At 47.2% G+C, this 25,339-nt stretch overlaps 2 long non-coding RNA genes across 2 annotated transcripts; both read left to right on the forward strand.

Moving 5' to 3' along the window:
- Window positions 1-444: 444 nt before the first annotated feature.
- LOC116600061 lies at window positions 445-2,296 on the forward strand. The gene is made up of 3 exons (XR_004289486.1): window positions 445-528; window positions 1,089-1,309; window positions 1,908-2,296. It is a non-coding gene; the product is annotated as an uncharacterized LOC116600061 (long non-coding RNA).
- Window positions 2,297-7,823: 5,527 nt separating this feature from the next.
- On the forward strand, window positions 7,824-21,509 carry LOC116599138. Its single transcript, XR_004289253.1, has 3 exons — window positions 7,824-8,389; window positions 19,867-20,046; window positions 21,323-21,509. It is a non-coding gene; the product is annotated as an uncharacterized LOC116599138 (long non-coding RNA).
- The last annotated feature ends 3,830 nt before the right edge of the window (window positions 21,510-25,339 follow it).

Consider the following 25,339-nt stretch of genomic DNA (forward strand, 5'->3'; position numbering starts at 1 on the left):
GTCCACATTTCCTCCCTCTGGCCCACTCACTTTCCCACCAACTTCTTAATAAACCAAGCCCCCCGTTATTAAAGTGACTCATTCAGCATGACAAAACCATATTCGTTTGGAGGATTCATTTTGTCCTTTTAGACCTCCAAATGTGTTCCTCCTTTTGAGAGAGAAAACTGCCTTCCACTCTTTACTAAAACTACACTGGATTTTGAGCATGAAAAATGGCTGAACGAATATTGCCGCAACCGTTATCTTAAGGTCTCGCGATAAGAGAACTGGCGGGTAACCGCCACTGCCCTTTCCAGACTCATCATCCATTGCGTTACTGACCTGCCAATCACCTCTCCTGGGCCAATGAGCGGCACGGCCTCACAGGAAACAGGTTGGAGGGCAGGCGAATGGTTTCCCTGGCTTTTGGAACCTGCCCACTGTCTTACTCCTTATGTGTGTGCTGCCCTCGTTGCTGGGACTGTGCAACATGGGCATGTGGGCAGTGGGGAGGGGACAGTCAAGTCTGCCTAGACCCATGCCAAGGTTAGGCCCTTGGAGGAAGAAAAGAAAAAAGCTTAACACCAGTGTTGGGCTTTAGAAATAGGAATAATAATAGAGAAGCTGTGTTGGCTGGATTCTTCCCCACCCCAGCAACTCCCTTGTGTGATCCTGGGCCTCAGCTGCTTTTTCATAGAGTTGGCTCATCCACCATGATCTCTCAAACCCCTTTTCTTTTTGGTATTTTGGAAGACACCTTGCCTCCAGAGAGAGGGAACCCTTCTTATCCACAATCCAGGTCATTGGACCTCGGGGAAGGCAGTGGGCCAGAGGCGAAGAGACACTTTGACCATCCAGAGCCGCAGGAGTGCTCAAATGAAGGAGGGGTGCCTGCTCTGCTAGGGAGAACTTTGGGCCCTGGCACTGCAGGTGGGAGTGGGGGATGAGGTCGTTGGAAGTTGCTTACCAGAAGATCCTCTGAGTGCAGACTCGAAAGGAGGCCTTTTAGTCCAGTGTCTGCTCAAGCAGGGTTGGTGGTGAATCCAATGGAGTTCAAAGACCCTCCTTTACCCCTGCGTGTGGGTTGTTTTGTTTCTTTCCTGCAGTTTCCTGTACGAGGTCCTTTCAAAAAGTTCCCACAGGCCAAATTGAACAAGCGTCTCTACCCACAAATAGAGCGAGCTCTTGTATTTGCCGTCTTGTTTTCTCAACCGACACCACCTCCGGAAGCTGAGAGTGACTGTTGGGCTTTTCCAGTGGATGCTGGAACGCCATTTGCCCCAGCCGTGGGGGCGGAGGAGGCAGAATAATTGTTTGGCTGCAAGAAGTGAGTGTGGCAAGGACAGCTGAACCCCTCCTCCAACCAGCCTCCTCCTCCTCTTCTCTTCATATTCTTCTCTCCAGCCCTCCCTCCTCCCACCTGCTGACTCTAGCCCACTCCGGCTTCCACTTTTCACTCCCTCCCTGAGAAACTCAGGAGGGCCCAAGACATATTCATGAAGGGCTCTTCACTGACATGGGCTCTCCATTGTCTGCTCCACTGAGAAGCAGTCAGCTTCCAAAAAGTTTGAGAAATTGCTTTTCAGCAAGAGGGCAACCCAGTGAGTTTAGGGAGATGGTCTGTAGTGAGTACAGTTGGCAAAGCCGTATTTCTGACCCATGAGACAGGACTACTTGACGTTGGCCCTTGTGAATTAGGACCTGGCAGCTGTGAAGGTGTAATAAGTTTGTCTAGACCCAAAGTAGCTCTTACTGCTTAAGCTTTTACCATAAAGATGTCTACTTTCAAACCATCAGCCTCCCCACAAAGGGTGTCTCGTCTTCCCTCGGTCTCATTTTTCTCACTTTCATTCTGTTGTCCTTACTGTCTCTTCTCTTGTGTCTTTTCTCTCTGGTTTGATCTTTTCTCCCTTTTGTCTTCTGAGGCCACACAGGAACCTGGAGAAGATGTGGGGATGGTGGTAAGATGAAGGAGGAGCCTTAACGTGAGCATCTACCACAGGAGGCAGCCCAGCTCTCCCTGCCCTAGTGGGAGTGAACATTGCCTCTGACCCAGCTACTCAGATGCTTGCTACCAGGTTTGTTCTCCAGGCCTACCACAGATGAGTACCCCACACCCTAACCCAACATCCCCAAGAATTAGAGCCCTGGATCCCTGTACCCCACAGCCACTTGCATGGCAGGCCCATACAGAAACAAAACACAATCACCTTAGACTTTGGCATACTGAGGCCAGACCCTGACTCCATCAACCTCACTCTCCTGCCACTAATCACTCAATAAAAATATTGTTTAATAATATGCCTATGTTGGGGACGCCTGGGTGGCTCAGTGGATTAAAGCCTCTGCCTTTGGCTCAGGTCGTGATCCCAGTGTTCTGGGATCAAGCCCCACATCGGGCACTCTGCTCTGCGGTGAGCCTGCTTCCCACCCACCCCCCAACTCTCTGCCTGCCTCTCTGCCTACTTGTGACCTCTGTCTGTCAAAAAAATAAATAAAATCTTAAAAAAAAAAATAATATGCCTATGTCGAAAACACCATCTCGATATCTACTTTTTCAAAATAGAACATTAAATTGCATTCTCCTTTCTCCTCCTCTCCCCCATTGTATCTGTCCTGGGACCAAAATGATAGGGAGAGGCAGAGGGGCAAGGGAAAGTTAAGGACAGTGTGACCAGGTCCATTTCTCAGTAGAGAGCAACCATGAACTCTGCTCCACACTCACGAGCAAAGGCCCCTACTCCCCCCAACAGAAGATGGTTTTGCTGAACACAGGACACAGCACTCAAGGAAGGGGACACTTCTCTTGCTCTGTAGGACATCCTGTAACAAAGATTTACAGGTAAAAAGGATCTTTGTGTTACATGTAATAATAAAAGCCCTAACATAGTTACATTTGAATCGGTCCTTTTAGTCAGCTGTTAAAAATACATTTGAAGACACTTTTTTCATTACAAGAGGAAAAGGGGTATTCCAAAACTGTACGTGCAATATGTTCATAACCTTGTAAAGCATCTGTGTGCATAGAACTGACCAGAAAGATAAATATCAAACATTCCCGAAGAGTTGAAATTACGGCTTTTATCCATTTCTGATTTTCAACCATGAACATGTATTATAATCGGGGGAGAAAAAAATGGCAAAAAGAGTTGGTTTTTCCTGGTCATAAATGTAGAAGGAATTGGAGCTGGCACATTCAGGGAGATATTAGGGCTGGGTGGTCCCTGTATGATACCTTGGGCCAGTGAAGGTAGAAGGCCTTCATAGGAGCCAGGATCCTAGAACCCTGCAAGTTGTCAGGAATATGCAGATGGATCTGATCTGGTGGAGGACAAGACAGGTGTCCCACCTTATCTACAGTCACTCTTCCTTTCTCTTACACCTTCTCCTGCTGGAGTGACAAGCACTCCATACTTAAGGGCAAAAGACGTGGGTTCAGATCCCAACCCCAGCACCACCTAGCCAGGCAACTGGGCAAATGATTCAATCTTACGGAACCTTGGCCCACTGATGAAGCAAAGCAAAAGTCACTTTGCATCTCAGAGCCTTTGCCACTGCTTTTCCCTGCTTCTGGAATGCCATATCCCCAGATCTTCATGTCCATTCCATTCCTGGCATTTGGGTCTCCACAAAAATACTGTCTCTTCAAAGAGTTCCTCCAGTCACTTTCCATAACATTTTTTCTATTTTCTTTTCCCTGAGCGCCTAATGAAACTTACATATGGTCCTTATTGCTTGTCTTCTCCTAGAAATGAAATACCTTGGGACAGGAATCTTGTTGAGCACCACTGTATTCCCAGGGCCTAAAACATTGCCTGTCGTTACGTGAGTCAAGCACTGAGTGATACATCTTCACAGTGTTTTCTTATTTATTCTTCTTAAGAACCTCATGTCATTTACATAGGAGGGGAAGGTGACAAACAGGGAGGTGAAGTACAATGAGTAAGTGGCAGAGCCAGAATTAGAACTAATTCTAGAATACTTTCCACTTCACTACCCTTCCCACCTAGGCAGCCAGCACGGGGCCTGTTTTGGAGAGACAGGGTTGGCACAGTTCAAGGGCAGGGAACATCAAGAGCCAAGACTCTGAGTCCAGAAAGTTTAAAATAGGGAAAAGACAGAATTGGGTATGGTCATGGGAAATAGTGGAAGTAAGTGGTAGAAAGAGCAAGAGGGGCTTGGCTGCAATTCAGGAGCTTGAGACTGTTTTAGGAGTAGCTGAGCAATAGACAGTCTCTCTCATTCATTCCATAAAAAGAAATTGAACACCTTCTCTGGGCTTTCAGAGATTCAGACCCTCCCTAGAATGGGCAGTCCCTGTTCTTTATTGAACACCTACTGTGCGCTCCGCGTGGCTCAGAACCCATCCAAGCTGGGAGATTCTTGTCCCTTCTTCTCGGAGCCCGGGGTACTGCCTCAAGCCCACTGGGTGTCTGGTTAGCAGGGGTTACCTGCCCTGAGCAGAGACAGATGGGAGATTTCAGTCATCATTAAGGTTTATTGACCAGCACGGCTGGAATTTCCCAGAGAGAGGAATTAATCTTGCTACCGACTGAGAGCAGACATCCTGCTGGGAGTAGTTACATAAATTCTGTTGCTCAAATTAATTAGGATTGTGATTCATTTGTTTAATGAGGAAGAATCCGGTGGTGGTGAGAGGCAAGCCGGCGAAGCCCTTCAGGACCCAGCCCATCCCAGGTAACCCTCCCCATCCAGGGAGGACTGGACCGGTTGGAACAGGGATCTGACGTGGGTGGAAGGTTGTGGCCAGTCTGTAAGAAGAAGAAACTGAGGCAGAGAGAGACAGCCAGTCAGAACACAGTGCGGTTGGGGCCTCCCAAAGTTCATGCCTCTCCAGCTCCTGGGTGTGGAAGGGTCTCTCCAGTCTTCCATCCCCCTCTTTTGTCCAAGCTGTGAGGAAAAAATGCTAACAGCTAAAATCACCTCAGCAGCCCTCCCAGGATCCATCCAGCCATTCTCTCCCATCGCCCTAAATGTCAGATTATATTATTCACAGGAGGAAGGATTCTTTCAATAAAGCACAGACCTATTGCCTGAAGCGTGTAGAAGTATCTTTCCGTTACTCCCACCTCTACTTAGAAAGAGACTCCTCCCTTCTATCCGAAACCTCCCTGCTGCCTGTTAAAGGTGAACCCCAAGCCCCACAGGCATCCCTCACTTTGGCTGTGAGGCCCCTTCTGGCCTGGGCCCTCCCTGGCCTAAGACCTTGGTCTCGGCTATAATAATATGGTGAGAAGCTGGTGGCCGGACCAGGGGACAGCAGTGGGGGTGGGGAGAAGCAGGACCTCTGTCCAGCTACAAGGGAGAACGCTCTGTCTAGAGCTCTCTCAGTACACTTCACAAAGAGAATGGGTAGCCACAGAGGAGCACTGATCTGGGGACCCAAAGTCCAAAACCGGCGACCCAAGACAAGTCTTGTGAACTCTCTCGTCTCCGTTCCCTCATCCTTGCAAGGCACCTACCCTTTGCTCTGGAAGAACAGCCTCCATTCTTGTGCCCTATGGACTGTCCCCTCTTCAGCAGCCACCGAGATATTTTTAAAATGTAAGTCAGGGGGCGCCTGGGTGGCTCAGTGGGTTAAGGCCTCTGCCTTCGGCTCAGGTCCTGATCTCAGGGTCCTGGGATCGAGCTCTCTGCTCGGCGGGAAGCCTGCTTTCCCCTCTCTCTGTCTGCCTCTCTGCCTACTTGTGATCTCTGTCTGTCAAATAAATGAAATCTTAAAAAAATAAATAAATAAAATAAAATGTAAGTCATATCTTGTCATTTCCTAGGTTTTAAAACACTCCAAAGGCTTTCCAACACATTCAGAATTTAAAAAAAAAAAAAAATAGTCCGATAGCTAAGGAGGCCCATGTGATCTAGCCCCTGCCTTCCTTGAGCCCATCACCTGCAGCACCCCTTTCTTGCTCCATAAGGCCCTCACACTGGCTGGCACTTTTCCCTGGAATATTCTTCCCCAGCTCTTTGCATGGGTGGAAACTTACCATGTCTTGCCCTACTTTCATGTCACCTTAGAAAGACCTTCCCTGACTACCCGATCTACAGTATGTAGCCCAGGCTCCAAGCATCATCCTGCCTTATTTTTCATCAGAATACATTTTACTATTGCCCTTTTCACTGGCTGGTTCTCTCTCTTGCCCCACTCGAATTGGAGACCTATAGACCAGGGACCTTCCCCATTGCTTTGTTCAGGGTCCAGTTGGGAAACCGGGAATCATGCTATTTACCTCAACAGCGATAATTCAGTAAAAGGAATCAGTTTAAGACAAATTAGAAGGAAAGAAAAAAATTAAAAGATAGCACCGAAGTAACCAGAAGTAACAGCCACAGGGAACAGTGGGATTATGGGACTCTAGAAACGTGGAGGCGGAGGAACCTGCAGAGGGGGACAGGGCCCTCCAGCAGGGCATCCTCCTGCTGCTCCTCGCCTCTGCGATAGGGTCCTGGTACGACCTGGTAGGGTCCAAAGCAGCTGGAGGCCAGAACCAGCTGCTGCTAACAGGAAGAAGAGCCAACGCTGGGGCAATCCTGATGGGATCCAGCTGGCAAGGATGGAGCAGGTTGGTCCTCCTGCCTCCTGCCTCCTGCCTTCTGCCTCCTGCCTCCCTCTGGCACCACTGCTGGCAGAAACGGGAAGTTCCACGACCAAGGAGAAACCGAGCATAGCCTCCCCACCCAGCATCACACAGCTGAATAAAACATAGATCTGGACCTGGGAGGCAGCAGCCAAATGACTAGAACACCTGTCTCATACACTCCCTTAGGCCCCATGCTAGAGGAGTGCTGGGCATAGAGCAGGCACTCAATATTTGTTGAATGGATGAATGAAGGAATGATGGATGACACACCGTGTAGAGTGGTAGTAGTTAGGGGCTCAGAGTCAAAGGGCAGACTCTGATCACACTCTAATAAGACAGACAGACAACATTGATAGTTCTGGATAAGTGTAAGTAGAAATACCCACGGTGTGCTAGAAGCACAGGGGAGGGGTCATGCTCACTGTGGCCACCATCAGGGAAGACCTCTTACAGGGGCAACTTCAGCTTGATGTTCAAGGGCAAAGAGGATTCAGGAGGCACAGAGGGATGCTGAGGGTAAATGATGTGTGGATGCAGGGTGCTTCAGGTCTGGGAACAGGTCATGCAGAGGCAGAGAGCTTGGCCCGTGACTCAAGATGTTCATGGCGGCAGGGGGATCCATAAGAAGAGGGGGTGGCCAAGCCTGAAGCGTGAAGCCTTCATACTTTATTCAAGAGAGTTTTGCGCTTTGACCTCAAGGATTGGGAGTACCAGCCAAGGTCCAGGAGCTGGGCAGTAACATATGTGATCTGAGGATCATGATTTTGCAGGGATGAGAATGAAGGCTGGAGACCAGGTAGAAAGCTGTTAGAACAGACCCGAGCCAAAAGGATGGGCACCCACCCACCTGTGCTTCCAGGGGATACAGCACGCCTGCCAGAGCTTACAGCGCAATAAAACTGCTTTAAGATGAAAACCAAATGTTGGGGATCTGAGCTGAGGCCCCGGGAGCCGAGGACTAGAGGAAAAGAAGGAAGAGCCTGGCAGGAGCTGGGATGCCTCCTCCTGGGCTCCCCCAACACAGGATAACCCAAGCTGAGGGGCGCTGAGAGCCTGCCAGCTCCTAGCATCTTCCCCCGGGGCGGGCGAGCCCACCAGATCCGGGAGTGGGAAGAGGCCTTCAGAGTCTGCATCAGCAGGACACAGAGCTCCACTCCTCTGGGTCACCTGAAGAGGCGCTAATGAGGAGGGACTACTTCCGGGGAGATGGGCAGGATGAAAGGAAGCAGGAAGGGGCGAGGAATCCCTGGGGCTCTAAGCAGCTAGGGTTTCGGGGCGGAAGGAGTGCTGCTGGAGCCGCACACAGGCGGGGCCAGAGCGGAAGGGCTTCCGGGGCAGGAGCTCAGGGTGAAGGAGCACTCTACCCTCTCTCCCCCGCCCTCCTGTCTCCTCCCAGGGGCCAAACCAAAGTGAAGCCAACTGGCAAGGGTGTCCACTGATTTGTTTCACGGGCTCAGAGGCCCAGAGTAGGTCAAAGAAGGGGAGACCCTAAATCAGAAAGGACAGAAAACCACAGCCTAATGGCTCTCCTTGTGCACCCCACTGTTTTTCCCGGGAGTCTCAGAGACAGGGGACAACTTGGCCAAGGTCAGGTAGCAAGTTCAGAAAGGCCCCTCTCCTTTGGGGTCAAGGTTCATTGCCTCCTGGGTCCAAACGGAAGGCAACCAAGTAAGGACAGCTCATAGTTTCAGAGCTGCAGCTGTAAATCCAAATTAACCAGAAGGCGGCAACGGAACAAGGTCAGTGGCAGGCAGTACCGGGGAGGTTGAGCCCCTGAGAGCTGACAGTGCACCCTCCGTGTGTGGAAGGTAAGAGACACCTGCTTCCTTGACTTTTTGTACCAGCCCCGGACCCCCCTCTTTTCCTCCCTTGAGCCCTCCCCAGGTGTGGGGACAGGAGCACAGACCTGGGATTGGCAGGGATAAGGGGAGGAGGCTCTGCTTCCCTGGTATCCAGGCGTGCTCATCGATTCCCTAGAGCTGCTCACTGATCCAGCACAAGATGGTTTAATTGAAGTCATTACAATAAATGGTGCAGAAAAGCAACACCCTTGGTCTGCCAGGAGGCTCAGAGAGGCGGGGGGAGCATATGGGGAAACCCAGCAGCAACAACGGAAGGTAGATCATAGTTACTGTGGTGGAGAAGGGACTGGACTGGGAAGTCAGGTCATCCTGGGTTCAAATTCTGCCTGGGTCGCTTGCACACCACACACCCTTAATAAAGCCCCTTTATCTACCTAAGCTTCAGTATCCTCATGCAGAAAACAGGGCTGCTGTTTGCCCATCCGTCCTCCAAGACCATGCACGACCCTGGGTCCTGCCTGCACCTCCTGCCCCATCTCGTACAAGCTCCCAGCTCTGTCTTCACATGGCGCCCACCCCACAAGTCTTGTGGGTTCCTGACACAACCACACCTCACACGGTCTCTCCGGCTGAAATACCCTTCCCCCTGCTTCCCCTGGTAATTCCAGCTCAGCTTTCAAGATTCAGATCAAGGGACGCCCTCTCCAGGAAGCCTCCCTTCCTTCATCCACCACATTTCCTTCCCCCTGAATGCTTCTAGCACTTTCTGACTTCAACACCCATTTGGCATGCAACACTTGCCATCCGCTTAGCAATCTTTTCCCCTCCCATAGTTGGTCTTCTCATCTAAATAATGAGCAGGAACTAGATCTTCTCTTTCTCACCACTATGGGAGCAAATATCACGTGCCTAACACTGTAACTGTACCCAGGGGAGGAGGAGCAAGGTGGAGTAAGGGGCAAAGATTCAGAGCCCAGGGTTCGGTGCAGAAAGAACGCAGCGGGCACTGGTAGATGACAATCTACCCTGAGCTCCCTTCCCAGATAACTAGGATGATGGGGCCATTATATCTGTATATCTTCTGCATGAGACAGGCCCCCGCCCTGTGCCCAGGCTGAGCCAGCTCTCTGCTCAGTGTCGTGAACTTACATCTGATTCAGACAGAGAAGGGAGAACCCATATCACGAAATCAAAATTTTAGCATCAAAAGGAACAGAATCTTGTAGCAAAAGTGATATTCTGTTACCTCCAAGTCTAAACCATAAGGAGACTTTTGGAGCTTCCCTCTGGGTATCTTGAAACACTCATATTAGGCTGCTCCCTCTCAGAACTCAGAAACCACACCCATGAGCAGCCCAAGCCACACAGAGAATCCAGATGAAGTTACACCATCCGCTGGGTCCAGCCGAATCCACAGCTCTCACTATGGGCATCAGCTGCCAGTCTTGGACACCCAGCCCCAGTAAGCCTGCAGGTGACCCCAGCCCCAACCATGGTCTTATGCAGCCACATGAGAAATCCCCAGAAAGAAGCTCCCAGCCGGGCCCACTCCACGCCAGGAACTATAAGAAATAATAATAAACTCTTTGTTTTACGTTTCTAAAAAAAAAAAAAAAAAAACTTTTCGTAAAGAAATCCTATAGACACGTCACCTTCCTGGTGAGAAACTGAAGCTTGAAATTCCATGTGATGCATCCAAGGTCGGACGGTGAGGCATAGCCCCATGCATTTAACTGTGGCCGACTTAACGGCCAGCATCAGAGAAGAGAAAGAGAAATGAGCTCTTTGGAAAAAGCCAGAGTGTATAGAAGACATCCCAAGTTAATTCTGTTTAGGAGAAAAACCATTCCTTGAATGTATATGACTTTTTTTTTAATTTTCAAAAAGAGCATCTCAACCTTCTGAGAGTTTACAGTGTTAATTGCCCTGAATTTTAGCCTTATATTGGTTTTATTTTTCCTTCCCCCTTGAGATAATTAACCATAAGCTTTCCCGAGGACATTTGTCATGTCAGGAAGACAAACGTTTCAAGGGAAGGGAAAGGGCCCAGAAAAAGAAAGCCAAGGGACAAAGCAAAATCTCAAAACTTCCCAGGGAAATATGCATGTTTCCTGAATGATCTGTCATCAAAACTGCATGCGAGGGGCAGGAGGGCTCCAGCACCAGAGCAAGACTGCCCAGACCGGCCGGCCTCTGCACCCTGTAGGGCTTTGAGTCCCAAATCCATCCCCAGGGCAAAAGCAACACTCCTTTCCCCGTTCATGATCATCTATTTCGCTTAACCACAGGCCCAAAGGAAAATCTTTCATGGTCAGTCCCTCAATTTAAGCAAAATCATTAAGGCCATCCCACTCAATCTGCTGCAATGAGGGATTCCAGAAAGATGCATGTCCTGGTAAGGAGAGAATCCAGCCATCTGGCCTTTGTTTTCACCTTTGAGCTGATGTGAAAGGTATTAGCTTCACTTTTGGATGGTTCTTGGTCTGAACTCCAGAACCCCGTAGCTGATGGAATTGGGGCATTGCTGCGAGAAGCCACTATTTTTGGCCATCATCTACCATCACGCTGTGTCCCAGAGGATCATTTGTTTTATTCATGTATTTGTTTATTTGTTTGTTTATGATCTTGTTTATTTATTTGCGAGAGAGAGTGAGAGAGAGCATGAGAGTGGAGAAGACCAGAGGAAGAAGCAGGCTCCCCGCAGAGCTGGGAGCGCGATGCAGCACTCGATCCCAGGACTCCAGAATCATGACCTGAGCCAAAGGCAGTGACTTAAACAACTGAGACACCCAAGCACCTTATTTATTTATTTATTTATTTATTTATTTATTAGAGCAGGGGGAGGGGCAAAAGGAGAGGGACGGAGAGAATCTTAAGCAGGCTCCCCCGCCCAGCATGGAGCCAAGAGCTTAATTTATTTTGCCTCGTGTTGAATCTTCCAGTAACCCGATGAGGGAAGGACTAGTCCATCATTTTAAGGATAAGACAATTTAGTCTCAAAAAGGAGAGCATTCCAAATAGCAGAGCTGTGGAATTCCCATGCAGACCTGCCCTCTTCCTAGGATCTGCTCTTTCCCGTATGCTGATTGGGTCAGTTACATATTGCTACGATAATACTGAGGAACAATCAACCATAAAACCTCCACGGTATGCAGTAATACATGTGCACCGCTTGGGCATGACCGTCGGCTAGTGGGTGCTGCTGACGATAGCCAGGCTCGCTAACAAGCCTACCCCAGGCGGTCCTTTGACAGACCTCCGTCTGGAGGCTGTCTCAGCTGGGTCTGTTGGTGCCACTCAGCTCGTGGCCCTCATTCTCCGTTAGACCAGCCCAAGCATGTTCTCATGACAGCAGCAGAGGTACAAGAAAGAAGGCCAAACCCCACTGAGGGCACAAGTCCTAAAGTCCGCTTACATCACATTTGCCTTTGTCCCAGGGGCCAGAGCAAGTCACGTTGCCAAACCCAGAGTCTGAGGAGGAGGACCTTGCAGATGACGCGGCAAAGGATGTGGGTACAGGGAAAGATAAAGATTTGTGACCACACTTTTGCCATCTACCACACTGACCTTGGGCAAGTATAGCCCCTTTTTGGAGCCTTTGTTCCAGAGGGTTTTTTGGTTTTTTGGTTTTTTCATTTTAAAGCTGGATTATATCTACTGTGTAGGTTGGCTAAGAGCATTCAATAAGATAATTTCCATGAGCGGTGCCTGGGTGGCTCAGCGGGTTAAAGCCTCTGCCTTCGGCTCAGGTCATGGTCCCAGGGTCCTGGGATCGAGCCCCGAATCGGGCTCTCTGCTCAGCAGGGAGCCTGCTTCCTCCTCTCTCTCTGCCTGCCTCTCTGCCTACTTGTGATCTCTGTCTGTCAAACAAACAAACAAATAAATAAATAAATAAAAAGATAATTTCCATGAAACACTAATAAAGTCAAAAGTCGTCTTCTTTCTCCTGATGTATTTCAAGGATGCCAGCCTCGGGGTGGTATGTGTACACATTAAGACAGGTACGTGAAAAACTCCGTTTCTGTTTCCAGAGTCCACAAGGCTCAGAGGTGAGACAGCCCAATCACTGAGACGATAAACAAGAACTGTGAAGAAGAGAACAAATCAAGGGGGGGGGGACAATAAGCAAATGATGTAATTAAAGTTACTGTTGAAGAAAACTATCAAGGAGAGAATGAGTCAGTGACAAGTTTAAGCGATGAATCAGGCACCATGTCATGTTTCTAGAATTCCTGTCTATTTCAAGAAAGCCTGATGTCCCAGTTAAAAGAGCACCTTGAGCCTGTAGCAACAACATCTGGAAGGAAACACGCTTGTAATTTTAATTTCTCCTCCGCATCACCACGAACAACAGGGGCCGCGCCAAGCGCTGGGCAGACATTAGGCGCCCCATAAAATCCCACGTGGGAGGGACCCTTCACTGCGGCATTACTTCACATGTATTCAAGGGGACTTCAAATTACTTTGCAAAAGGACTCCCTGTACGATACACCACTTACTTGCCAAAACCAGGCTGTGGGCTCCATGCAGAGCATGAAACTGCTCTGCACCCCTCTGAGTGAGGACACTGAGGCTCGCTTGGCCCTCTAGCTGGTGACAAGGCGACGATTAGAACACAGGCCTCCTGCTCGCTCCCAAACTAACAGAGAACTGAATTCCTGCTATTGGTACCTGACTTCAGGGTTTGTTTGTTTGTTTGTTTGTTTGTTTTAATCTGAGCAGTCACATTAAACATGAAGTTTTCCGTTTTACAACTAATTTGGAGCTTAGAGGTCAAAACTTCTTGCCAGAGGCTATCTAGCCCCTGGGTGAGGAGATGATTCGCACTCAGGTCTGCACGACCTCCCCACACCATGCCCTTGAACTTTTCTTTCAAAATGGACGGTCACCCTCCTTAAAGCCTGAAGAACGAAAAGCAATTTTGTGGATCAATCTGCCTATACATGCACACACACACGCGTGCACAGTCACGCACACACACACGCACATGCTTTTGTCTCCGTTACTCAGGGAACATGTTTTCTGACCTGTATTTTCCACTTCACTTTGCCTACTGGGCTGCTGCCACCACAGACGCAAGTCAAGGCAGAGGGGCAAACAATGTTGGTTCGGGAGACCTGAGCTATGACCCTAAGCTGCTGACAGAATTTCCGATATTTATAGCAACTCAGAGTCAAGTACCAAAGAAAGTGTGTTCTGGATTGTTGCAGATGTCCTCAGGGGGAAAGAAAACATCTCTATGAAAAATTGTGTGGGAGGCTTAACTGATGGAATATCCAGCATGAAAGGACAAGGCAGCGGGTTTGCACCCGAGTTAAAATAACACTAATAAAAGGATAGCCTAGCCAGTCTCTGGGAAAACATTCTTCGAGCACTCAGGATGCAGCCACAAGAGAGACCACATCAGTAGTTGAATTTATAAATTGCCATGCTACACTTTGATTTATGTCTTTATCCAATGATTTAAATCTGCCCTGGTCCGCAAAGGATTTGTCATGGATTGTTTAATTGTGAAAGTAATGGTGGACTGATTACATCAGCGGCCAAGATTGTTTATGCCTCCTTGAATCCTGACCCCTGGGTAGCATCCTCTGCATCAACTCTGGGATTGGCCTGATGACTTGCTTTGGCCAGTGGAACAGCAGCAGATTTGATGCCAGCATGGCTTGAAAATCATGCAGAGGAGAGCCAGGTCACCCAGCCAAGGCCATTCTAGGCCAGCCAGCCCTGGCTGATTTGCAAGTGACCATGGAGCCCACCTGAAAACAGCTGGTTCTGGCCCAGATCAGCAGAACAGCCTATAGACAGAACAGATTGTTGTTTAAAGCCATTGAGTTTGGGGTAGTTTGTTACACAGCAATAACTAACTGAAACAGAGACTAGAAAGAAACACCATTAATTAACCAACAAGCATATATTCAGTGTCCATGCTCAGTCCTGTCATAGGTTCTGAGAGCTGTAAAGAACACATAAAACCTGGTCCCTACCTGCTTGGAACTTCATATTTACTTGTGACAAGAGAGACAAAGGGAAAATACCAACTGCTTAAACCATGTGGAAGTTGTTTCCATCCTATTCCCTCTACCAAGCCAAGCTCAGATGTCCTCTTCCTCTTGTAACATTTCCATCCCCATCTCGCTGCTAAACTGAGCTGTTAACTTCTCCCTCCTCTGGGATACTGCAGACCTTTGTTCAAAGTTCTCCTGTGATGCTTTTTGTGTGCTACATTGGGGGTTATGGTTGGGGGAGAATATGTCCATTGTGTCCACAGATTATAAAGCTGGGCCTTGCTTCTCATTCTATGGACCTCCACCATCTGTTACGTGCCTTGCATGAATATGGACAATTTTCATAAATGTTAGTTCAACGAACAAATGTTGAAAGAGTTCGGCATAAGGGAAAACTCAAATGGAAGTGTGGTAGTTACGGAGGGTTTCATAAGGGAAATGGGAGTTGAGGTTCTCAGCTGGGGCCCAGAATACGAACTCACAATAAGAATTCATAGAATTCGGGGTGCCTGGGTGGCTCAGTGGGTTAAAGCCTCTGCCTTCGGCTCAGGTCATGATCCCAGCATCCTGGGATCGAGCCCCGCATCGGGCTCTCTGCTCAGCAGGGAGCCTGCTTCCTCCTTCTCTCTCTTTGCCTGCCTCTCAGCCTACTTGTAATCTCTGCCTGTCAAATAAATAAATAAAATCTTTAAAAAAAAAAAAAAGAATTCATAGAATTCACAGACAGAATTCCGGGGGCCCATGAACTTGGTTGAGGAAATATTACATCTTTGTGTTCACTAATCTCTAACTGAAACTTAGCATTTCATTCCATTATAAATGTAGGCTACAAACCACAGACGTAGATATAACAGATATTTTCCTATCACATCTAATATTACAGATATCTCAAAAGATCATTTATGTTCATCACTACTTTGAAATTATAGTGGTTATTTCATATTAGTAAAGAATCAGAGTATTACTATATTACAATTTTGTTTTTATTATTTTCATAACCACATCACAATCAGTTCCCCTTATAATCCTTTTTATGTATTTAAAATCATATTCTTGGGGTGCCTGGGTGGCTCAGTCGGTTAAGCATCTGACTTTTGGTTTCAGCTCGGGTCCTGATCTCGAGAGTCTTGATACAGAGCCCTGCATCAGGCTTTGTCCTCAGCAGGGATTCTGCTTAAATTTTCCCTCTCTCTGCCTCCCTCTCTGCTCCTCCCCCCTTCTTGTGTGCTTGCCCACCCTCTCTCTAAAATAAATAAATCTTTTTAAAATTTTTCAAATCAAATTTTTGAGGTGTCTACAGTATCCATGAGATCACCAAAAGGGTCTATGATGCAAAAATGGCTACGTTCCCCTTCTAAACTTGGAGAATAGGTAGATTGTGCCTACATAAGTGATACGGAAGTGGACAGAAATCCCAAACAGTTGACCCACAGAAACAAAGAGAGGGTGGGGAAGAATCTGACATTGGAGACTGGGTGGGAAGAGCAACCCCTCCCCATCCTTGAGCAGAGTGTCTCCTTGGCAAGATTAAGGAAAAAGGCAGAGACTTTGTTAGCATAATAATGCATCAGAGAAGTGAGAGACTAACTGATCTGTCTTAGACATGCTCTAAGAATTTGGAGAATTTCAATTCTTCAGGGTCTAACATCTCTCCTGCAGAGTGGAGCCAGGACTGAGAACAGAGCCGAGCCTCTAATCTCCTCGATTGAAACTTGCAGAACCACTTCCCCACACACACATCCTTAATCCAGTAAATGCCTAGAGGCCACCAGCCTGCCCCTGGGGGACAGAGCCTCTGTACAGCGATGTCCCAACCTCATGATTGGAACAAGATGCTTTGCCTCATCCTTAGATTCTGAGGGAATGTGTAATGGGCTAACACTAAGACTCATAAAACAAAAAGGCAGCTGTGACAGTGTTCCCTCCCAGTAGTGACCACATAACTGGGGACAGTGTGGAGGCCACCCGACTACATCAGAGGGCTGGCTGAACGACTAAAGCTGAAGAGGGCTGTTGGCAGGGAGGAATGAAGGAGGGAGAAGCAGAACATGACACTAGGATTTCAAGAGCCTCTGGCCAGGACAAGGAAGTGAGAGGGTGGGACAGAGGAGAGGGTCTGTCTTAGAGGTGACGTCCCAGGGAAAATGTCCAGGAGGTCACTGGAGAGTCAAGAGTACAACTCCAGGGAGAGACGGGAATGGAAAGGGGAGAGCTAAGGAAACAATTCAGAGACATACAGGTCATCATTAGAATAAAGACCATTAAGTAAAAAGAAATGACAGGACTGGACCTTCAGGAATGATCCCTGAATCAAGAGTGAAGACATTTTTAACAATAAGTAAGGGGCCTCCTCCTTCCTTGCTCCTGAGCACACATGGAGAGCGTTTGGAGAAGGGGGTTGAAGCCAGCCTGCAGAAAGAACTTGCGAAAGCTCTCTCTCGCTGTGGTCAATGGGAGGAGCCTGGGGATCTCTGAGCTAGCGGTTCCCACGGACAGAAGGGAGGGATGGATGGAAGCTGACTGCCTGGTGAGTGGGTGGCTGGAAGGGAGGCCAGAGAGACAGTTGGAGCCAAGGAAAAGAGGAGAGGGAAGCTAGGACATATGCAGGGCAATGGCATCAAATTCTGTTTCTTTTTTCCAAGATGATCCACATTTTCATTAGAGAAAGCGGGAAACTGCAAATCTAGGGTATTTAGAGGTCATGTGAAAATCATGGAAACCTCAAATTGAATTCGTTCCCACCTAAATAACTTTTGTTTAGAAACCAGCCCAAACCACTGAAATTATCTCAGCACAGCTCCCCAAATGGCATGATTCAGACGGCCCCGAAAATGTGTAGATGCTCTGAACCACTCTGCCAGTATATGGTCTGCCCACCCAGAGCCCAGTGTCCAGGGCGTGTAACGCAAAGGCTGGCATTTCCTGGAGGTACTGTAGGGACAGGAGCTCGGGAAGTGGGGTCAAGGGAAAAGCCACGGTCACTGAATAGCCCATCCACCATTCAGCCAGCACTTACAGTGTGCTAGGTACTTTACCTATACTTCCCTCATTCTTAAGAACAGGTATTTTCTCTCTATTATTCTCCCCACTGCTCAGATGAGAAAACCGAGGTTCAGGGAGATAAAGTGATTTGGGTCCGTCTCACAGCTCTCGAATGGTGGAGATAATGTTGGGACCCAGGTGTCTCTCTCTCTAAATCTGTTCCCATCTTGCCTGTGACCTCAACCAACCCCACCCCACGCCCCCCCAGAAATGAAAGGGGGGGAAAGATCATTAGCACATGTGACAACCAATGAAAGACAAACCTCCCTTCTGTTACTGTGGCTTTCCCAGTTCAACCTCTTCAAAAGTTTTTCTTTTTTTTTTAATTCTCCTGAACTTAACCAACCTATTTGAAGGAATTCATTCACTTATTCCTCAAGAATTCTCTCTAAACCCCTGCTGTGTGTCAGTGCCAGGACACGTGCCCTAGTGCCCCAGCAGCTCCCAGAGGGAGAAAGTTAGGAAGGCTTCACAGAAGAATAACATGAACCAAATCTGTTTTTCAAATTTTTTTGTTTCAATCAAAGTATTACTTGTAAATCTTTTGGAACACCAGATAAGTATTAAAAGGTGTGCAAGTAAAACAATCTCCTGTTCTCTACCCATCCATCCCCCACTGCAACCCCATCTTCCTCACCTTCTTCTCTTGAATCTGTTTCTTCCGTTCATTACCTATTTGTAAAGAACACATGTATTCTTAGATAGCTTGAGTCATGATCTTAAACAGTGATCAACATCTTAGTGTGGTAGACAAGAAGTCATCTTCCCCTTCCCAAGCTCTCCCTAAATCCTTACATCTCAAATTTTTTTAAATTCTTATTCTACATCTTCACATTATGACCATGAACATAGATGTTATTCCTAAGCAAAGTAGTTGACTATGATCCTATTTTCTTTCTTTTTTTGTTTATCCTGTTAATAACTACCTCATTTTTCATCAACTTAGGTTTGTTGTTCGTTTTTTTTTAAAAAAACAATTGACTAAATCTTTCCATGCCCTCAGTATAATTTTCCACATGACCAAACCTGTCAGATAATTTGTCAGTCTCATTTATTTTCCTGAGGACAAACTCCCTCATGCCCTAAAGCCTTCTGACTTCCTGCTGATGGGGTCTGGCTGTTCTCTGCACCAAGGCACAGCTGTCCTCCCCATACTCTGTTAGCCCTTACCCAGGGAAATCCCTTCCTTCCTATCTTCTGTGCTGAGGTCCCTATTCCTGGATCCCACACCTTCTTTCTTTCCTCCCTGGTTTTAACTGAGTACATCCTTGAGTAGTTTTGTAAGAAAAGGTATATAGGAATTTCAAGACATTGAATGTCTAGAAAGGTCTTTATTTCATATCTCCTTCATATCGCATTGAGAGTCTGGGTTGGTATAAAATGCTAGGTAGAAAAACATTTTCAATCAGAATTTTTAAAGGCTTTGGTTCCATTGACTTCAGACTTGCAACGTTGCTGTTGAGAAGTTCAATGGCACTGTTATTCCCAATCCTTCCCAGGGTAAGGTGAGTGAAGCACTCACCTCCACTGGAAAATTTAGGGAGCAACAAATTTTAGGAGCACCAAAATTTGACGATCAAGATATACATATTTTTAAAAATCAAAAAATCAAAATTAATGCAAAAAATTGTGATAAACAAAATATTAATTTAAATAAAAACAGAGACCTCACTTGCCTGACCCAAATCCCAACACTGTTGGATCTTGACTTTATTTTAAATTTTGCTATTTAAATGGTGAATTTTGTTCACCATTATTTATTTTGAATTGTTTTGTATTTTTTTAAAGTAGTACATCTTTTTTTTTTTTTAATCTTGATTACTGAGCTTTCTGGTGCTTTTTAAATTTTGCACACAAGGCAAGCAATTCATTTACTTTATCCTAATCCCATTCTCCTCTAAAGGAACTTTGAATTAACTACTCTTGATCTCTGCATTTGAAATATAAAGAGCTTGGATGTGGGGTGGTTTTTTTTTTTTTTTCATCCCCAAAAATTGGATACTCAATGGACAATACCATCTAGAAACTCATGTCCTTTAATTCTGGAAATCTTTCTTGCATTATTTCTTTAACAATTTCATTCCCTCCTTTCTCTATTTCTAGAACTCCTATTAGCTGAATGTTGGCCCCGCTGGGTTGATCCCCTAGTTTTTTTTGCTTCCTCTCTAGCCTATATCTATGTATTTCCAGAGAAAGGGGTTTTTTTTACTTCATCTTCCAACTCTTTTTTTTTTTTTTAAGCTTACTACTAGAGTTTTTACTTCCAAGAGTTCTTTCTTGGTCTCTGATTATTTCTTTTAATTCCACTTTGTTATTTTTCCATGAATGCAGTATGTTCTTTTGTTTCTCTAAAGATATTAATTATGGTTTCTTTGACCTTATATCCTGCTCACTGCATAATCTCCATTTCTTCTTGATTCATGTTTTCCCCAGGAAAAATGAGTGAAAGCTTCCTTTGGATGTCAGTGATTCTTGGCTGTGTGTTCACATTAAAAAGTACACCACCAGAAGGCCACCACTTTTAAGTGTTTGAATTTGACAAGGTTATTGGATAAGCTTTACCTTAGGACATTCGATTGCCTCCACCAGCTTCTCTGCTATAGACCCCTCAATGTAAGTATCTATTGGTCATTTTGGGGGGGGGGGAGGTCTTTAGTTCCTCCAAGAAAATATCTTGCTCTGTTTTTATGGAATGGGGGATGGAGTACAAATGAAAACCTGATTCTGGTGCTCTGTAGGTAGGTGGGAGAGGGGACTGGGAGTCTCTCGGTTTATCTGCAGACTCAATCCCCCTGCTTTTGGTAGGACTACTCACTCCTTCCCCTTATAAATCTTACAAGATTTAACAGACTTTCAAACTACACCCCGCCCCCATTAGCCTCTACCTCTAGTCCACTTCCTGTGGCACCTGGTACCTCTAATCCCTAACCGTCTAAGTTACTGCATAAGGAATCTGATTGCTTTCCCTACTCATAAACCCAGAGGTTTAATCTTCCACCTCTCCAGTAAGTCATTTATCCCTCCCTGAGAAGCTTTTCCCCTTCATGTATGGACATCTAGGAGTATGTGTCCATCAAAGACAGAATTCAGCCTTCTTTTCCTATTCTTCTGGTGGTTTCTGTAGTTTTTAGGAGGAACACAAAGTGGAAACATCTTTGTTCCATTACCTTGAAAAGTCTTGAGCTAAATCTCAAAGGTGGATAGGAGCTGACCAGGCAGATGAGGCAGGGAAAAGTATTCCTGACAAAGAGAATTGTGTGTTCACACTCAAAAAGAATAAAGAGAAATGTATACAATGTTGGATGGTAGGAAGCAAGGTTCAGGGGGGAAGAAGCTGGGTGGGTGCTAAGGAAATGCAGGGCCTTGTGTGCCAAGAATTTTATCTTTGACGGTGGAGCTATTGGGAAGCATAAGGGAGATGAGTCACATGACCAGATTTGCCCCTAAAGGAACAACATAGCAGGTGTGCTAAGGGAGCAGGGGCCAGACACACCTGAAAGGAGAGAGAGCCACTGGGAATAGGACAGTGGTTTCCACGTAAGAGATGGCAAGGAGGTAAATTCAAGGCATTTGTCACGTGAGGGGGAATAAATATGAAAACTATTCAATGATAGAATCACCAGGACTTGTGACTAATAGGAATTGGGCATGAGGGCAGTGGGAGGAGTCTAGTTTGAATCCCAAGTTTCTAGTTTGGGCCACAGAGCAGGTGGCAAGACTGTCCACAGAGAGGGAGGAATGCTAGTGGAGCAGCAGGTGTGGGGAAACTATATTTGCATTTATATTACATTTCTCCAAATTCCAGTCTCTGAGAAGTCCACACTGGTATTATGGAGCTGCAGTCACTATCCACATAGCAATTTGGGTCCTGCTTTTTTTCTCTTAACAGCACTTTCCAAGTGTCAACAGAATCCTCAAAAGTCCTTTAATTTGGGCCCAACGTCTTCCATCATGTTAATAAATGCACCATATTTCACTTCCACAGACCACCATTCCAAGTATTCTAAGAAGGACCTCAATAAACTCCAAGGTGCTCTTGGCAGAGCCTGTGAGTGGCCCCATGGCCCAGGCCTCCTGCTTCCTCCAAGTCTAAGGACCTGGTCCCCCCAAGGGCCCTGTTGGTGGTGTCCATTCCATCTGCTCCGCCATCTAAAATGGGAGTGTTGAGGAAGCAGAGGCATACAGCCCCTCTAGCTAGCTGATCCTCCAAACCACCACCAAATCCCACCTTCTGGTCACAGGCAAGTGACCCTGCCAGGCTCAGAAGGAGCAAAGTCCTCACTCTTCCCTCATCTGGGCCCCCCCATTCACAGCGGCCATGCTGCTTTCTGCTGCCACCCCTCCCCAGGAGTGATCCCCCTCAGATCTCCTCTCAAGAAGGCCCCAACATGCCTGGGTCCAGTGGCGTCAAGGTTGCTCCAGACCTGAGAATAGTGGCACCCACACAGGAAAGATGGAGGCCCTGTGGCAGGGTTGGGGGAAGAGGAGTGAATCAGTGGTTGTTATGGCAACCAGGGCTCCCAAGATGGAGGGTAGGGAAAAGGGGGCTCTGCTTAGGAGTTGCCATGGTAACCCAGCTCCTTGAGGCCAGCTATGAAGACAAAAACCACACACTCCACACTTTCAAAGAGGTACACAGGACCTCCTTAGATTCTTTGCAATCCAGAGAGCTGAATGGCATGGTCAAGGTCTCCTGATCCCACACTTCACAGACTTTTTAGAGATAGATGGGCATCTTGAAAGTAGGGCCAGGGCTTGGCAACCCATTGATTGCCTCAAGAAGAATTTACCTGGTACTGTGTTCCAGGGACACTGCAATAAATAAGACCCCCGTCTCTGTTCTTGAGGGAAGGAGACAGACATTGAAACATCATTGCAAGACTGCTGCTGGGAGGGGTGAATAGCTCAACTTTTCTGAAGACAGTTTGACAGTACCCATTATAATTCTGAGTATACATACTCTGTGATCCAACAGTCCCATTTTTAAGACTCTACCTTCAGAAATATTTGCATCTGAAGATGGTCACTGCAGTGATATTTGTATCAGTGGGGAAGGGGAAACAGTGGGAGCTAGTTAAACAGATCTTGTGCAGCCATATATGCTGAATACACAGATGAATGTGTGGGGAATAACACAAGAAATGTTAGCATTAGCAGCAGGATTGACCAACAGGAACAGAAAAGGGGGAAATGTCACTTTCACTTCTGAACCATTGGGATATGTTACAAGAGCATGTATTATTTTGTTAACTTAAAGAAAACTCAAAACACTGGAGACTATATAGGATGGTTGATACTATAATGAGATTTATGGAAGTGAAAAGTGTGTACACAGATGGTTAGCATACAGTGCAACCATCTCAGAGAGGCAGCTACACAACAGGAGTACTAGAGAGGTGAAGAGAGGAAAAGGGGTGGGAAGAAGTGAGGTCTTGTAGGTCGCCTACAGTTTCATCCTAAGGCAAAGGAAGAAAGCATCTGGGGCGGAAGAGACAGCAAAAGCAAAGCCGGGGAAGCGTGGAAGTTCAGGTGGCTTAGATATATCCCTTCTGTTCTCTGTATGGAAGTGGCAGAGATGGTTTGAGGCCACCGATTTTCCCTGGGGGCAGTAGGAAATCATTCAATATTGAAAGTAAGAGAAGGACCTGAGGAGAACAGCACCCAGACAGATCTCTCTGGCTCCAGCATGGTGGGTGGACAAGTACCAGAGGCAGGGAGATGCCCCAGGAGGCTACTGGAATCCCACGGGGGGAGAGAAGATAAGGACCCTATCAGAAGGCAGATGGGAGGAAAGGGAATTACAGGAGACATTTCCTAAGGAGGACAGGAGGTTATGATGTTTATCAATACAGATTTACATTCTGCCAGAGCTAGATGGGACTGCTCAATTTACATATGGGGAAACTGAGGCCCAGATAGGAGAAATGAGGGCTTCCAGGCCACTGGTTTTATGACTTTGAGTTTTCTCTGGGCCTCTTGGAAGATGTGGCTCAGTCCTTCTAGAATATGATCTTGTTTATCTTCTGATTCAGAGGATACCCATTCAGGGGGACAGGCAAGAAGAGAGAGGGAATAGAACACCCCCCTTTGATGTCTGGCAGCAAAGGTCACACTTAGAGATCTGGGCCTCCCTAGGTGGTGTGTTCAGAGCAACGACTCAAGCATGGATGACCTCAGGGGCCTTGGGCAGTACTGGGGCACTGGGAAGGATGGCTGGTTAGTGGGCATGGTGGCTCCAAGAGCTGGCCTAGGTAGTAAGGGCCTCTCTCTGGCACCCTGCCCCATGCCAGAAGACAGGCACCACAGTGCCTCAGACAGAGCTCTGGACTCAGGAGGCAAGCCCTGGAATCTAGTGCCTTCCGTTCCCACCACTCAGTAAGCTGGCCTTGAGCTCATCCTGGAAGGATCCCATGTGAGAAGCTTAATGAAGGCACAGAACTCATACTGACAAATGTTGTGTTAAACGTGACCCTCTTCCTGGAGAGGAAAGCAGAAAAGCCCCTGGGGGAGCATTATCACCAAGCTGCCCATGTGTTGACATTTATTAGATAAGTTACAAGAAGAAACAGGGCTGATCATCATCATCCCTGAAATGTATGCAAGTATGCGTTTCAAAATGCACTTCTACCCTTGAGGTCCTCTCATTTGACCAAAAAATAAATTAAATAAACACCCAGCGCAGGTGCAGCTATTGCATTTCACAGATGCAAGAAACAGGTTCAGAGAGATTCCCATTCAACCCAAATGCATTGAGTGTCTACCTCCCACCCGTCCCTGGATAGCGGAACCAGCAGCTGCTCGGCTAAAGTAAGATCTGTTAACCCTAGCATAGACATTCCTGCATGAGGAAAGGGTTACTGTCAAGCAAGTTTGGGAAATAATAGAAACTTGATTTCCCTTTTGAAAAACCACCATGCTTCTGAAATTATCAAAGGCTCTGAGAAGTCCTGCAGTAATTCTGTTTAACTCAGCATTCCCTAAACGTGGCCGTGAAACTCCTTCTTATGGAAAATTACTAACAATCTGCAGAATTGGGGGTCCATGAAACACATTTTGACAAACACTGACCTGACCAGTAGAAGCAGCGCTAAAGGTGAGTTTGCAGACACTTAAATGAAGGATATTTCCTTGGGCAGGCTTCCATCTGTCCCCCAAATCACAACAGAAGCATCTGCCTCCTTCTGGGCCTCAGAACAGAGATCGCTGATGAGGCCAAGGTCTGTGGGACTCCTAGCTGGCAACCAGAGGACCAAAGCTTGGCTGAAGCAGAGCTTGTCTGTGGCTCTGGGACCAGCCGTTTTTAGGTGGGCGGCAAGGTCAGGCATCTGGAACAGCCAAGACACAGATGTTTCAGCCACTCTTGGATCCCAGCCTGGGCTCCTGCTTTCCCTAATTCCAATATTTGGCTGCCGTTGCCGCCTAATTCATATTCCAATGTCAACACTGCATAATCTCCCCCAAACACTGACAGCCTCAGAGCTGGGAAAGAGGAAGGGACAGCTGACGAGTGGGGGCAGAGAGACCCAGGGGGAAAGGAAGAGGACGGAGTGAGGGGCCCCCAGAAGCTCCCGGCAGGCCTCCGCTGGACCCTCCAGCTGTTAGGACCTGCAATCCCCCTACTCCCCAGAGATATGAGACTGTGGCCCCAAGTGCTCCCAGCATCCACCCCCTATGATTGGTGCCACAAGATGTACCCCAGGCCTCTCGTGCTCAGCGAAGAGGAACCAGAGTCCCCCACAGTTATCAGGCTGGGGTGCCTTGGGGCGGGTCTTGAATGATATATGCAGGAAAGAAATTATGACCGTAGTCAGGACACGGGGATCTAGCCCCGGCTCTGCCTCCAACTGGCTAAATGACCTTGGGCAAGTCACCCAACCGTTCTGGGTTTCATTTCTTTTATAAAATG

The sequence above is a fragment of the Mustela erminea genome, chromosome 9, assembly GCF_009829155.1.
Source record: "Mustela erminea isolate mMusErm1 chromosome 9, mMusErm1.Pri, whole genome shotgun sequence".
In the NCBI taxonomy this organism is placed as follows: Eukaryota; Metazoa; Chordata; class Mammalia; order Carnivora; family Mustelidae; genus Mustela; species Mustela erminea.